We start from the raw sequence: 10,854 nt of genomic DNA, 5'->3' as shown, positions 1-10,854 counted from the left end.
ATAAAGAGACCAATAATCAGTCTGTTAAAGTATAACTTGTACCCACCAAAGCAAATAGCCATGGGATAGTCACAGGCTCTGGAGGGCAAGTTCCAAGATCTGGATCCAGATATGAAAGTGAAAAATGACTCCTGATATTTAGTAATCTTGAATGTATAATGTATTTGTTTAACAGTGGAAAGTAAGATCTCTCCCTCCCTCCTTTCCACTCTCTCTCTTAATAAGACCTTAAGTAAAGGCATAAGTGTTCAGTCATGTTTTTATAAACACTATAGTTCAGTGTTTTGTCCTATAAATATTGGCAACATTGACCATTTACCATACTATTTGATGATTTTTATCATATGGTTCAGAGGTCCACAGTATAATCTCAGAATTACACATGCTTTACTTATATTTAGAGCAAATTGTAATCAATATAGAGGCCATGTTCTGTTAGCCTTTCCATTGGATCCAGCTCTACTATATGGAGAATCTGCTTCCTTGTAGCTAGCCAGGTAGGAGTGAAGAGATAAGGAGACACTTCTGTTTCTCTTCTATACTATCAGACTATTGAAGGAATTTTCCAAGTTATCTGCTGGGAAAACAAATGACTGATCTCTGTGGACAAGCAGAGGAGGAATTTGTTTCCAGGAGGGACGTCTAGAAGCCAGGAGAGGCTAATGTTTCTGAGCTCTAGGAGTTAAGATAATATGGGTAAGGTCCCATGACATGCTTGGAATGCTTAGCTATGCTTATGTCTTGTAAGAATCCCAAAAAAGGAGGGAAGGATGACTGGCTACTTTTGTCTCTCTTCCTAAAATGATTACGCTGAATATATTTTCCTTCTGCACTTTACTATTAATTTTGCTCTTTTATTGACTTATTGAATTATGTTCATTTGTAAGTAAGTGCTTACATTCCCCTATGTTTTTCCTGCACAGAGAGCATGCCTTTTTATAGAACAAAATAATACTTAATGAATGGTTTTTATATGAATCTATGAGTCTGGTTCCTGCTTATGAGTAGAATATAATTCTAAATATAAAAACAGGATTGTCCTCCTCTGATGTCATATCTATTTCAGACAGAACTTGATAGTAATATTCTATTAATGGGGAGATTGCTTCAAGGCATAGTGTGATTTGTGAACATTGAGGAGAGTGGTTTTTGTTTCATTTTCTCTTTTGTTTTATAATTAAAAAAAAACCCAGGATTTTCTTTTCCAGTCTTTTGAACCTGGTGGGGGTATAATGTCAAAAACAGTTTAATGTCAACCAAGTTTTACAAAAATCATTCTCTTTGTTAGAGAAGCTCCAGTATTTAAATGAACAATGGTAAATTATCAAATACCACATATCAACTTATTTAGTTGCTTCAATGTATACTTTGACTGCAATCTCTCAACACTGGGTCCATAAAGTATAATTTTCATTAAAAAATCTAACATTCACTAAATAAATGTATGATTCTTATAGTCTAAATGGCCATTGGTTAGATTCTGAAATACTTGGCTCTTAGGAACTCTCCCTTCTTTTGCTTCAGAAGAGAAGGGCCATGTCTGACACCAATGTTGGGTCATGAATCTGTGGCAGATGGAATATACAATGTAAAACCTATTACTATATTCTAATAAATGAACATTGTATGAAAATGACTCCTAATTTCTTATACCCAAAGATTAAAGCATCTATGAATTTTCATCAGAGAACTTTTTGTGGTAGATAGCTATTGACATAGAGACTGGCCAAGGTGCAGAGCATAAGAAAACACTAAGCAGAAATGGAATATATATGAGTTGCTTCAGTGTCCCGGTGTGGTTAGTCACGTTTTGTGCATGCTCTTTCAGCCAAGATGCCCGAGGAAACCCAGACCCAAGACCAACCGATGGAGGAGGGGTAGGTCGAGACCTTTGCCTTTCAGGCAGAAATTGCCCAGTTAATGTCTTTGATCATCATCACTTTCTACTCAAACAAAGAGATCTTTCTGAAGGAGCTCATTTTCAATTCCTCAGACTCTCTGGATAAGATCAGATAAGACAGCTTGACTGACCCTAGTAAACTGGACTCAGGGAAGGAGATGCACATTAATCTCATTCCCAAAAAACAAGACTGAACCCTCACTATTGTGGATACTGGCATTGAAATGACCAAGGCTGACTTGATCAATAACCTTGGCACTATTGCCAAGTCAGGCACCAAAACTTTCATGGAGGTTTTGCAGGCTGGTGCAGGTATCTCTATGATTGGTCAGTTTGGTGTTGGCTTTTACTATGCATATTTGGTTGCTAAGAAAGTGACTGTCATCATGGAGCATAATGATGATGAGCAGTACACCTACCTGGGATTCCTCAGCTGGGGACCCTTCGCAGTTCCTGACACAGGTGAACCGATGGGTCATGGAACAAAGGTTATCATGAATCTGAAAGAAGACCAAACTGAGTATTTGGAGGAAAGGAGAATAAAAGAAATTGTGAAGAAACATTCTCAGTTTATTGGCTATCCCATTATTCTCTTTGTGGAGAAGGAATGTGATAAGGAAGTCACTGATGATGAGGCTGAAGAAAAGGAAGAGAAAGAGTCTGATGACAAGCCTGAAATAGAAGATGTTGGTTCTGATGAAGAAGAAGAAGAGAAGGATTGTGACAAGAAGAAAAAGAAGAAGATAAAGGAAAAGTACATTGATCAAGAGAACTCAACAAAATAAAGCTGATTTGGACCAAAAATTCTGATGACATTACAAAAGAAAAATATGGAGAGTTCTACAAGAGATTGGGAAGAACATTTGGCAGTAAAGCATTTTTCTGTTGAAGGACAATTAGAATTCCAGGCTCTTCTTTTTGTCCCAAAGACACGTTCCTTTTGATCTGTTTGAAAATAGAAAAAGGACAACATCAAGTTGTATGTTCACAGAGTTTTTTTTAATCATGGATAACGGTGAGGAGTTAATCCCTGAGTATCTGAATTTCATCAGAGAGGTGGTAGATTCTGAGGATCTCCCTCTAAATATTTCCTGTGAAGTGCTGTAACAAAGCAAAATTCTGCAAGTTATCAGAAAGAATTTGGTCAAGAAATGCTTAGAACTATTTACTGAACTGGCTGAAGATAAAGAGAACTACAAAAAGTTTTATGAGCAGTTCTCAAAAAATATAAAGCTTGGAATTCATGAAGACTCTCAAAATCGGAAGAGCTGTTGAGATACTACACATCTGATTCTGGGGATGAGATGGTCTCTCTGAAGGACTGCTATGCCAGAGTGAAGGGAAACCAGAACCATATCTATTTTATCAAAGGTGAGACCAAGGACCAGGTTGCTAACTCAGCCTTTGTGGAATGTCTCCGAAAGCATGGCTTAGAAGTAATCTATATTATTGAGCTCATTGACAAGTATTGTGTGCAACAGCTGAAGGAATTTGAGGGCAAGACCTTGGTGTCAGTTACCAAAGAAGGACTGGAACTTCCAGAAGATGAAGAGAAAAAGAAGAAACAGGAAGAGAAAAAGACAAAAATTGAGAACCTCTGCAAAATTATGAAAGGTATTTTGGAGAAAAAGGTTGAAAAGGTGGTTGTGTCAAACTGATCAGTGACATCCCCATGCTGAATTGTCACAAGCACATATGGATGGACAGCAAACATGGAGAGAATCATGACAGTTCAAGCCGTCAGAGACAACTCAACAATGGGTTACATGGCAGCAAAGAAACACCTGGAGATAAACCCTGATCATTCCATTATTGAAACCTTAAGGCAAAAGACAGAGGCTGATGAGAATGACAAGTCTGTGAAAGATCTAGCTGTATGAAACTTCACTCCTGTCTTTTGGCTTCAGTCTGGAAGATCCCCAGACCCATGCTAACAGGATCTACAGGATCATCAAGCTTCATCTAGGTATTGATGGATGATACCAGAGCTGCTGTAACTGAAGAAATGCTACCCCTGGAAGGAGATGATGACACATTATGCATGGAAGAAGTAGACAAGGCTTCACCAGAACTATGAGTTTGATGCTTACCTTCATTCCTTCCGATAATATATTTTCCATGATTCATTTTTATTAACATTTAAAACATCTTAATTTTCATGGGGAAGATAAGATTTCTACATGTGATAATATGATACTGTGGGTTTGACTCAAGAGGTTGATAAAACGTTTGCTGTAAGGAGTAATGTAACCTACTGTTAATGTTAACTATGTGGTCTGAAGTGTTTAGCTGTTGAGCTAGATTCCTTAGTAGACCAAATTAAGATGGCTTAAGTTTCATCTTAAATTTTTTTTTCATTCCCTGTAGTTAATTCTGCATGTACTAGTCTTAGATGTAAACATAAGTTAAAACAACTTGACAGGAATTCCCTAAGTGGCTTGTTTTCCAAAGAACTGAGAACAAAACCCTAAGTCCCCCTAGGTCTTGTAACTCAGCAAGGCTTGTGAACGGAAATAAAAGTGCCCAATCACATTCTGCTTTAAAAGGTAAATACAGATGAGATAAAAAGAAAAAAAATGGGATATGTATATCACATACCATCCTTCCAAGCCTCAGGGCATTGCTGTAGAAAGCTTGTAAGAGACACATGGTGGATAACAGTAAGCAAGCTCTTTCTTTCATATCCAAGTCATCTGTTGAGGATTGGTCTTTTGCTATGAATTGTAATGCTAAATATTGGCATTTCGAGGTTGCCCCTAGGGAAGAGAAAATCAGCATATAGGCCCAGTTGACCATGTAATGTTGCTATTCAAGTTATCACTGGTTGGTGAATAAAGATGCCTCCAGCCTATAGCTGGGCCGAAGGGAGATAGGTGTAGTTTTTTAATTCCCAGTTTCAAAGGAAGAGAGAAGAAGATGGAGAAAAGAGCAGACACCATGGGGGAGGTGAATCATCAAAGTGGCCAACAGGGCTGGCTAACTGGGTTTAAGAACATCCCAGGTGGAACATGGAAGATACAACTCAGGGTTACGGTTAGGGAAGTAGATGGTAATAGCTTAGATGGTAGATATCTGCCCAGCTTTAGTGTTGATTGAGGCTTATTATAAACTTAAAAGTGGCATGTATTTTATCTGGAAACTGAATGATCAAAGGCAGGATAGAAATCCCTGATTGAGATTAAATATTTACTGTAGCATTATGTGTACATGTAGACTCACAGGGAGTGTGGCAGCATGTAAAAAGCCCCCTACAAGCTCAAAGCAGAGAAAATCTCAGTGTGGAGGGCATAGGTGACCATGGACTTTCCCCAGCTGGGGAGCTATTAGCGATTAATACTGGTGGGAGAAGGAGAGTCAGATTTTTTTTCTTTTTTAAAGAAAATTACCTGTAGTAACTCTGCTCTATCATTCTGTAGCGCAAGGACACTTATTCATGATATATGGGAAGTGTGCATTGAACATGGTTGATATGAGAAAAAGAACACAATGTTTGGTCCCTGGGGAACAAGGATGGGTCTGGAAGGAGTCGGCTGAAGAGTTAAATATAATCAGAACATATTATGTCAATTTTCTAACTTCAGGCTGAAGAGAGGACTGAGGGGGTAAGAGCAGTGACTGCTTTTCCAGAGGCCATAAATTCACTCTAGTTCAGACCTCATGGCCACCAGAGATACAGGTAGTGTAGAAACATATTATCTATAGAAAACACATACACATACACACATGTCGCTCATATATGTATGTATGCATATACATACATATGTAACATTAAATTATTTTTTATTTTTATTTTATTGTTTTTGAGACAGGGATTTTCTTTATAGTCCTGGCTATCCTGGAATTTGCTCTGTAGGACAGGCCTGGAACTCAGAGATCCCTGCCTCTGGAGTGCTTGGATTAAAGGTATATGCTACCATGCTTGGTTACTATTTTATTTTATTTATATATTTTACATAAATTTTTTTAAAAAGAAGTTTAAATTAGCCTGGTAAGATGGCACACATCTTTGATACCAACACTCAGGAGACAGATGCAAGTAGATGTGCATGAGTTCTAGGTTAGCCTGGCTTGCAATGAGAGTTTGAAGACAGCCAGAGCCCTCATGAGATTCTGTTTCAAGTATATAAGTCAACAAACATAAAGATGTACAAATGGAAGAAAAGAAAGAGATAAAGAAACAAACAAGTTTCATTTCAAACCCTGATGCTGCAGTGTTGACTCAACACTCCACAGTTAAGAGAACTGGCTGTCTTTTCAGAGGACCTAGGTAGATTCCCAGGATTCATAGACATTTGTAACTCCAGGTCCAGGATATCCTGTACCTTATTCTATCTATGTACCAAATACTCACATAGTTCGGACACACATACACGTTGTGAGAACACAAATAAGATTAAAAAATAGGGACCTCAAATGTAAATTCTGAGCAAGTAGGCTTGGAGCAGGACTAGGATCCCATATAAAAACATTTCTTTACAATAAAAACCAGGGTATGGAAAATAATGTGGCAATATGCCTTTAAATTCCAGATAAGCAGAGCCATGAATTAAGTGATAATTAAAGCAGAAAGGGAACTTTGGAATGGGCCCATTAGCAGGAAACCATTTGATCTCATCTAAGGTGAACTTTAGTTTCAGTTCAGGATTGTTTTGATCCAAGTATTGGCAGAAGCTAGAGCCTGCTTCTGTTGTAACTTAAGTTACTCCCTTTGAAAAAATACTCTGTTGACCCTTCACAAAGTTTTTTCTTTCCAGTGTTGCCTTTATACCTAGGTCCTATACCTGGTGCTTTGCCATAATCTGTTTCTAAATCTACAGAACCTTTGGCCTGTTTCAGCTCTCTTTCTTATTTTGCTGTCATAAAGATTATCTACATCTTGTGATCCTGTTATCTCAGAGCCATGAGAGAATATCTGTGTGTGTGTGTGTGTGTGTGTGTGTGTGTGTGTGTATGTGTGTGTGTGTGTGTGTGAGAGAGAGAGAGAGAGAGAGAGAGAGAGAAAGAGAGAGAGAATAAAAACATGTCATCAGCCTACAGAAATCATACTGTGTCTAGAATAATTCTTCCAGTTTCTCCAATAGCACTATGAAGTTATGTCTGAATTAGCTAGGATATCACATTAGGACAGATCTGATTTTATATTTAGAATTGGATCCTACTTATGAGCAACTCAAACTGTAGACCAGGATTATAGAACTAGATTCATGGATTCATTCAAACACCATGCCCTAAAGAGTACATTGTTCTATGGAGTGAGAATAGAAAGAAGACTAAGGCATGGCATCTGTCCAGGAGAATCCTAATATAGTGCAGTGAAGGGGCAAGTGAGTCTTCTAATCTCTCACACTGCCGTTTGATGTTTTATTTCTGGTGTTTAGGAAATGAGGATTTTTACTATCTCAACAGAAACAAAATATATTAGGTATGAAAGAGCAGTAGTTCACATAATTGACATATAAAGTTGGAGTTAGGTGAGGTCTGAGTTCTGTAAAATAACCAGATACAATGACTACCCTTATATAGATGATAAAGTGGGTCTATTTCCAAAGTGTGGCACATGAACATTATTATTTATGAGTAGTAAAGAAATAAAAACACATAAGAAAGAAAAACAATCCACCAAATGAAGTCAGGACAGGCCTGGAACTTGTAAAGGTAATTGATATTTAGAGGTAGGTAACAAAAACTTTATGCCCACACAAATTTTTAAAAAACAGTTAAGCTCAGTGATTGTTGTTGGGGATTGCTCCTTTATTGTTGAGTGACTCTGAGCTAAATTGTTATTTAGCTCTCTTCTTTAATCCAGGACCCCTTTCCTAGGGATGGTCCTGTACACAGCAGACTAAGCTCCCCTGTATCATTTAAATCATCCCAGTAAACTTGACCACAGTTCAGATTTACCTCTCAGATGACTCTTAAGTTTTGTCAAGTTAGCAGCTGAAGCTAACCAGGATGGATAACAAGCATTTTCCAACTGGACTTGGGACATGCTCTACTGAGAGGAATTAATGCCTAGTGCTGTAAATGTGGTTAAAAATCAAGAAAAATTTCAGCTTTGTACCTACTATTGCTATTTTGCTAAGTTGTTACATTGGCAAATTACCCTCAGAGTGTTTGTGACTATTGTCATAAATGTGGACTGTTCTCAGCCTTTATCAGGGAGTCTTTTGTTGTAGTGAGCACCAATCAATTGAGAGACTTACAAGTCGTCAAAAGGTTGAGAATGATAAGGTCCCAGTATCCCAGGGGATACTGCAAAAGTATGGGAAAAGAATATAAGAAGCTAATGAGGAGGAGGTGTGCAAGGAAATCCTTTCTCCTGAATACACCACAGTTATTGCTGTCATAAACACAAAGCCTTTGTGACCTGCACATGACTTGTATAAGATAAAGTAGCCAAAATTCCAGAACAAATGGAACTCCCAACTTAAAGGGCCAGTAAATATATTCAACAAAATGATAGAAGAAAACTTCCCTAACCTAAAGAAAGAGATGCCCATAAACATACAAGAAGCATACAGAACTTCAAATAGATTGGACCAGAAAAGAAATTCCTCCTGTCAAATAATAGTCAAATCACCAAATGTACAAAGCAAAGAAAGAAATTAAAAGCAGTAAGGGAAAAGGGTCAAGTAACATATAAAGGCACACCTAATCAGAATTACACCAGACTTCTCACCAGAGACTAAGAAAATCAGAAGAGCCTGGGCAGATGTCATACATACCCTAAGAGAACACCAATGCCAGGTCAGGCTACTGTATCCAGCAAAATTCTCAATTAACATAGATGGAGAAACCAAGATAGTCCATGACAAAACCAAATTTACACAATATCTTTCTACAAATCCAGACCTACAAAGGATAATAGATGGAAAACTCCAACACAAGGAGGGAAACTACCCCATAGATGAAGCAAGAAAGTAATCTCCTTGCAACAAAACTAAAAGAAGAGAGGCATAAAAACATAAGTCCACCTCTAACAATGAAAATACCAGGAGGCAACAATCACTATTTCTTAACATCTTGTAACATCAACGGACTCAATTCCCCCCCAAAAAGACATAGACTAATAGATTAGATACATAAAGAGGACCCAGCATTTTGCTGCATACAGGAAACACACCTCAGAGACAAAGGCAGAAACTACCTGAGAGTAAAGGGATGGAAAACAACTTTCCAAGCAAATGGTCTGAAGAAACAGGCTGAAGTAGCCATTCTAGCATTGAATAAAATCAACTTTCAACCAAAAGTCATCAAAAAAGATAAAGAAGGACACTTCATATTCATCACATGAAAAATCCATCAAAATGAACTCTCAATCCTAAATATCTATGCTCTAAATGCATGGGCACCTACATACATCAAAGAAACCTTACTAAAGCTCAAATCACACATTGTACCTCACACAATAATAGTAGGGGATTTCATCACCCCACTTTCATCAATGTATAGATCATGGAAACAGAAATTAAAGAGAGACATAGAGAGGAGTAGAAGGTAGGAAATAATCAAACTCAGGGCTCAAATCAACCAAGTAGAAACAAAAATGACTATATAATGAGTCAACAAAACCAGGAGCTGGATCTTCGAGAAAATCAACAGGATGGATAAACTTTAGATAGTCTAACAAGAGGGCACACAGAGTGTATCCAAATTAACAAAATCAGAAATGAAAAGGGAAACATAACAACAGAATCTGAAGAAATTAAAAAAATCATCAGATCTTACTACAAAAGTCTATATTCAACAAAACTGGAAAATGTGGAGGAAATGGACAATTTTCTAGACAAACATTAGGCACCAAAGTTAAATCAAGAACAGATAAATCAACTAAACAACACCATAACTACTAAAGAAATAAAAGCAGTTATTAAAAGTCTTCCAACCCAAAAGAGCAGAGTTTCAGATGGGTTTACTGCAGAATTCTACCACTCCTTCATAGAAGACCTCATTCCAATAATTTCCAAACAATTCCACAAAATAGAAACAGACGGAGCACTACCAAGTTCCTTCTATGAAGCCAAAAACCACACCTATAACTAAACCACACAAAGACCCAACAAAGAAAGAGAACTTCAGAACATTTTTCCATATGATTATTGACACAAAAATACTCAATAAAATTCTTGGAAACTGAAGCCAAGAACACATCAAAATGATCATCCATCATGATCATGGAGGCTTCGTCCCAGGGATGCAGGGATGGTTCAATATATGGAAATTCATCAATGTAATCTAGTATATAAACAAACTTTTTTTTCCCAGAAGCTTCTTTTAATGGCTATGCTAAATAAATAACATTTAAACACAAAACACTATCAGATATTCATCTATGTAAAATGTACAGAGGTACATTAACAATTCAAATTCTAAAACCAACCATCTTCATAAGAAAAAACCCACCTTGATTAAAATTTTCAAGTTTCCTCTGTCCCCAACAAGAGTAAGTGTTCCAACACCACTGAGGCCAATTAACTTCTTGGTTTTGGGTCAAGATCACAAACATGAATAATTCAAGACATAAGTACGGCTTTATCATTCCCTTTATGTATTAGACGTTTCTAGTGGACAATGTTCCTGATGTGAAGGAATGATAAGAGGCACAAGCATAAATTCCTGTACTCTCTGATCATGCATGCAGAATAAAACTCATGTCCCTTTCTTATATAAATAAATCTAGTCAACAATGTCTTCAATGTTATAAACTCTGCTTCAGGAAATCACCATAAAGTTAAGTCTAAATGTATCAGTAATAAAGAAATACAAAGTAGCTTTATGTGCAAGTATGAAAGACCAAATTGCTATAGCAGTGGGACCACTTTACAAAGAACCTGCTTAACAAGCATCCTTAACTACACACTAGCACACAAGCATCCTGCAACCACCCAACCTTATCTACACACCGGCACTCAAGCATTCTGCAACTTGACCCAGCAATCGCTAATGTTATTTAC

General features: G+C 37.3%; 1 pseudogene; it reads left to right on the top strand.

Moving 5' to 3' along the window:
- The first annotated feature begins 1,833 nt into the window (after nucleotides 1-1,833).
- On the top strand, nucleotides 1,834-3,977 carry Hsp90aa1-ps3 (heat shock protein 90 alpha family class A member 1, pseudogene 3; annotated as a pseudogene).
- The last annotated feature ends 6,877 nt before the right edge of the window (nucleotides 3,978-10,854 follow it).

The sequence above is a fragment of the Rattus norvegicus genome, chromosome 14, assembly GCF_021556685.1.
Source record: "Rattus norvegicus strain SHRSP/BbbUtx chromosome 14, alternate assembly SHRSP_T2T, whole genome shotgun sequence".
NCBI classification, from domain to species: Eukaryota; Metazoa; Chordata; class Mammalia; order Rodentia; family Muridae; genus Rattus; species Rattus norvegicus.
This window is presented reverse-complemented; position numbering and strand designations above follow the sequence as displayed.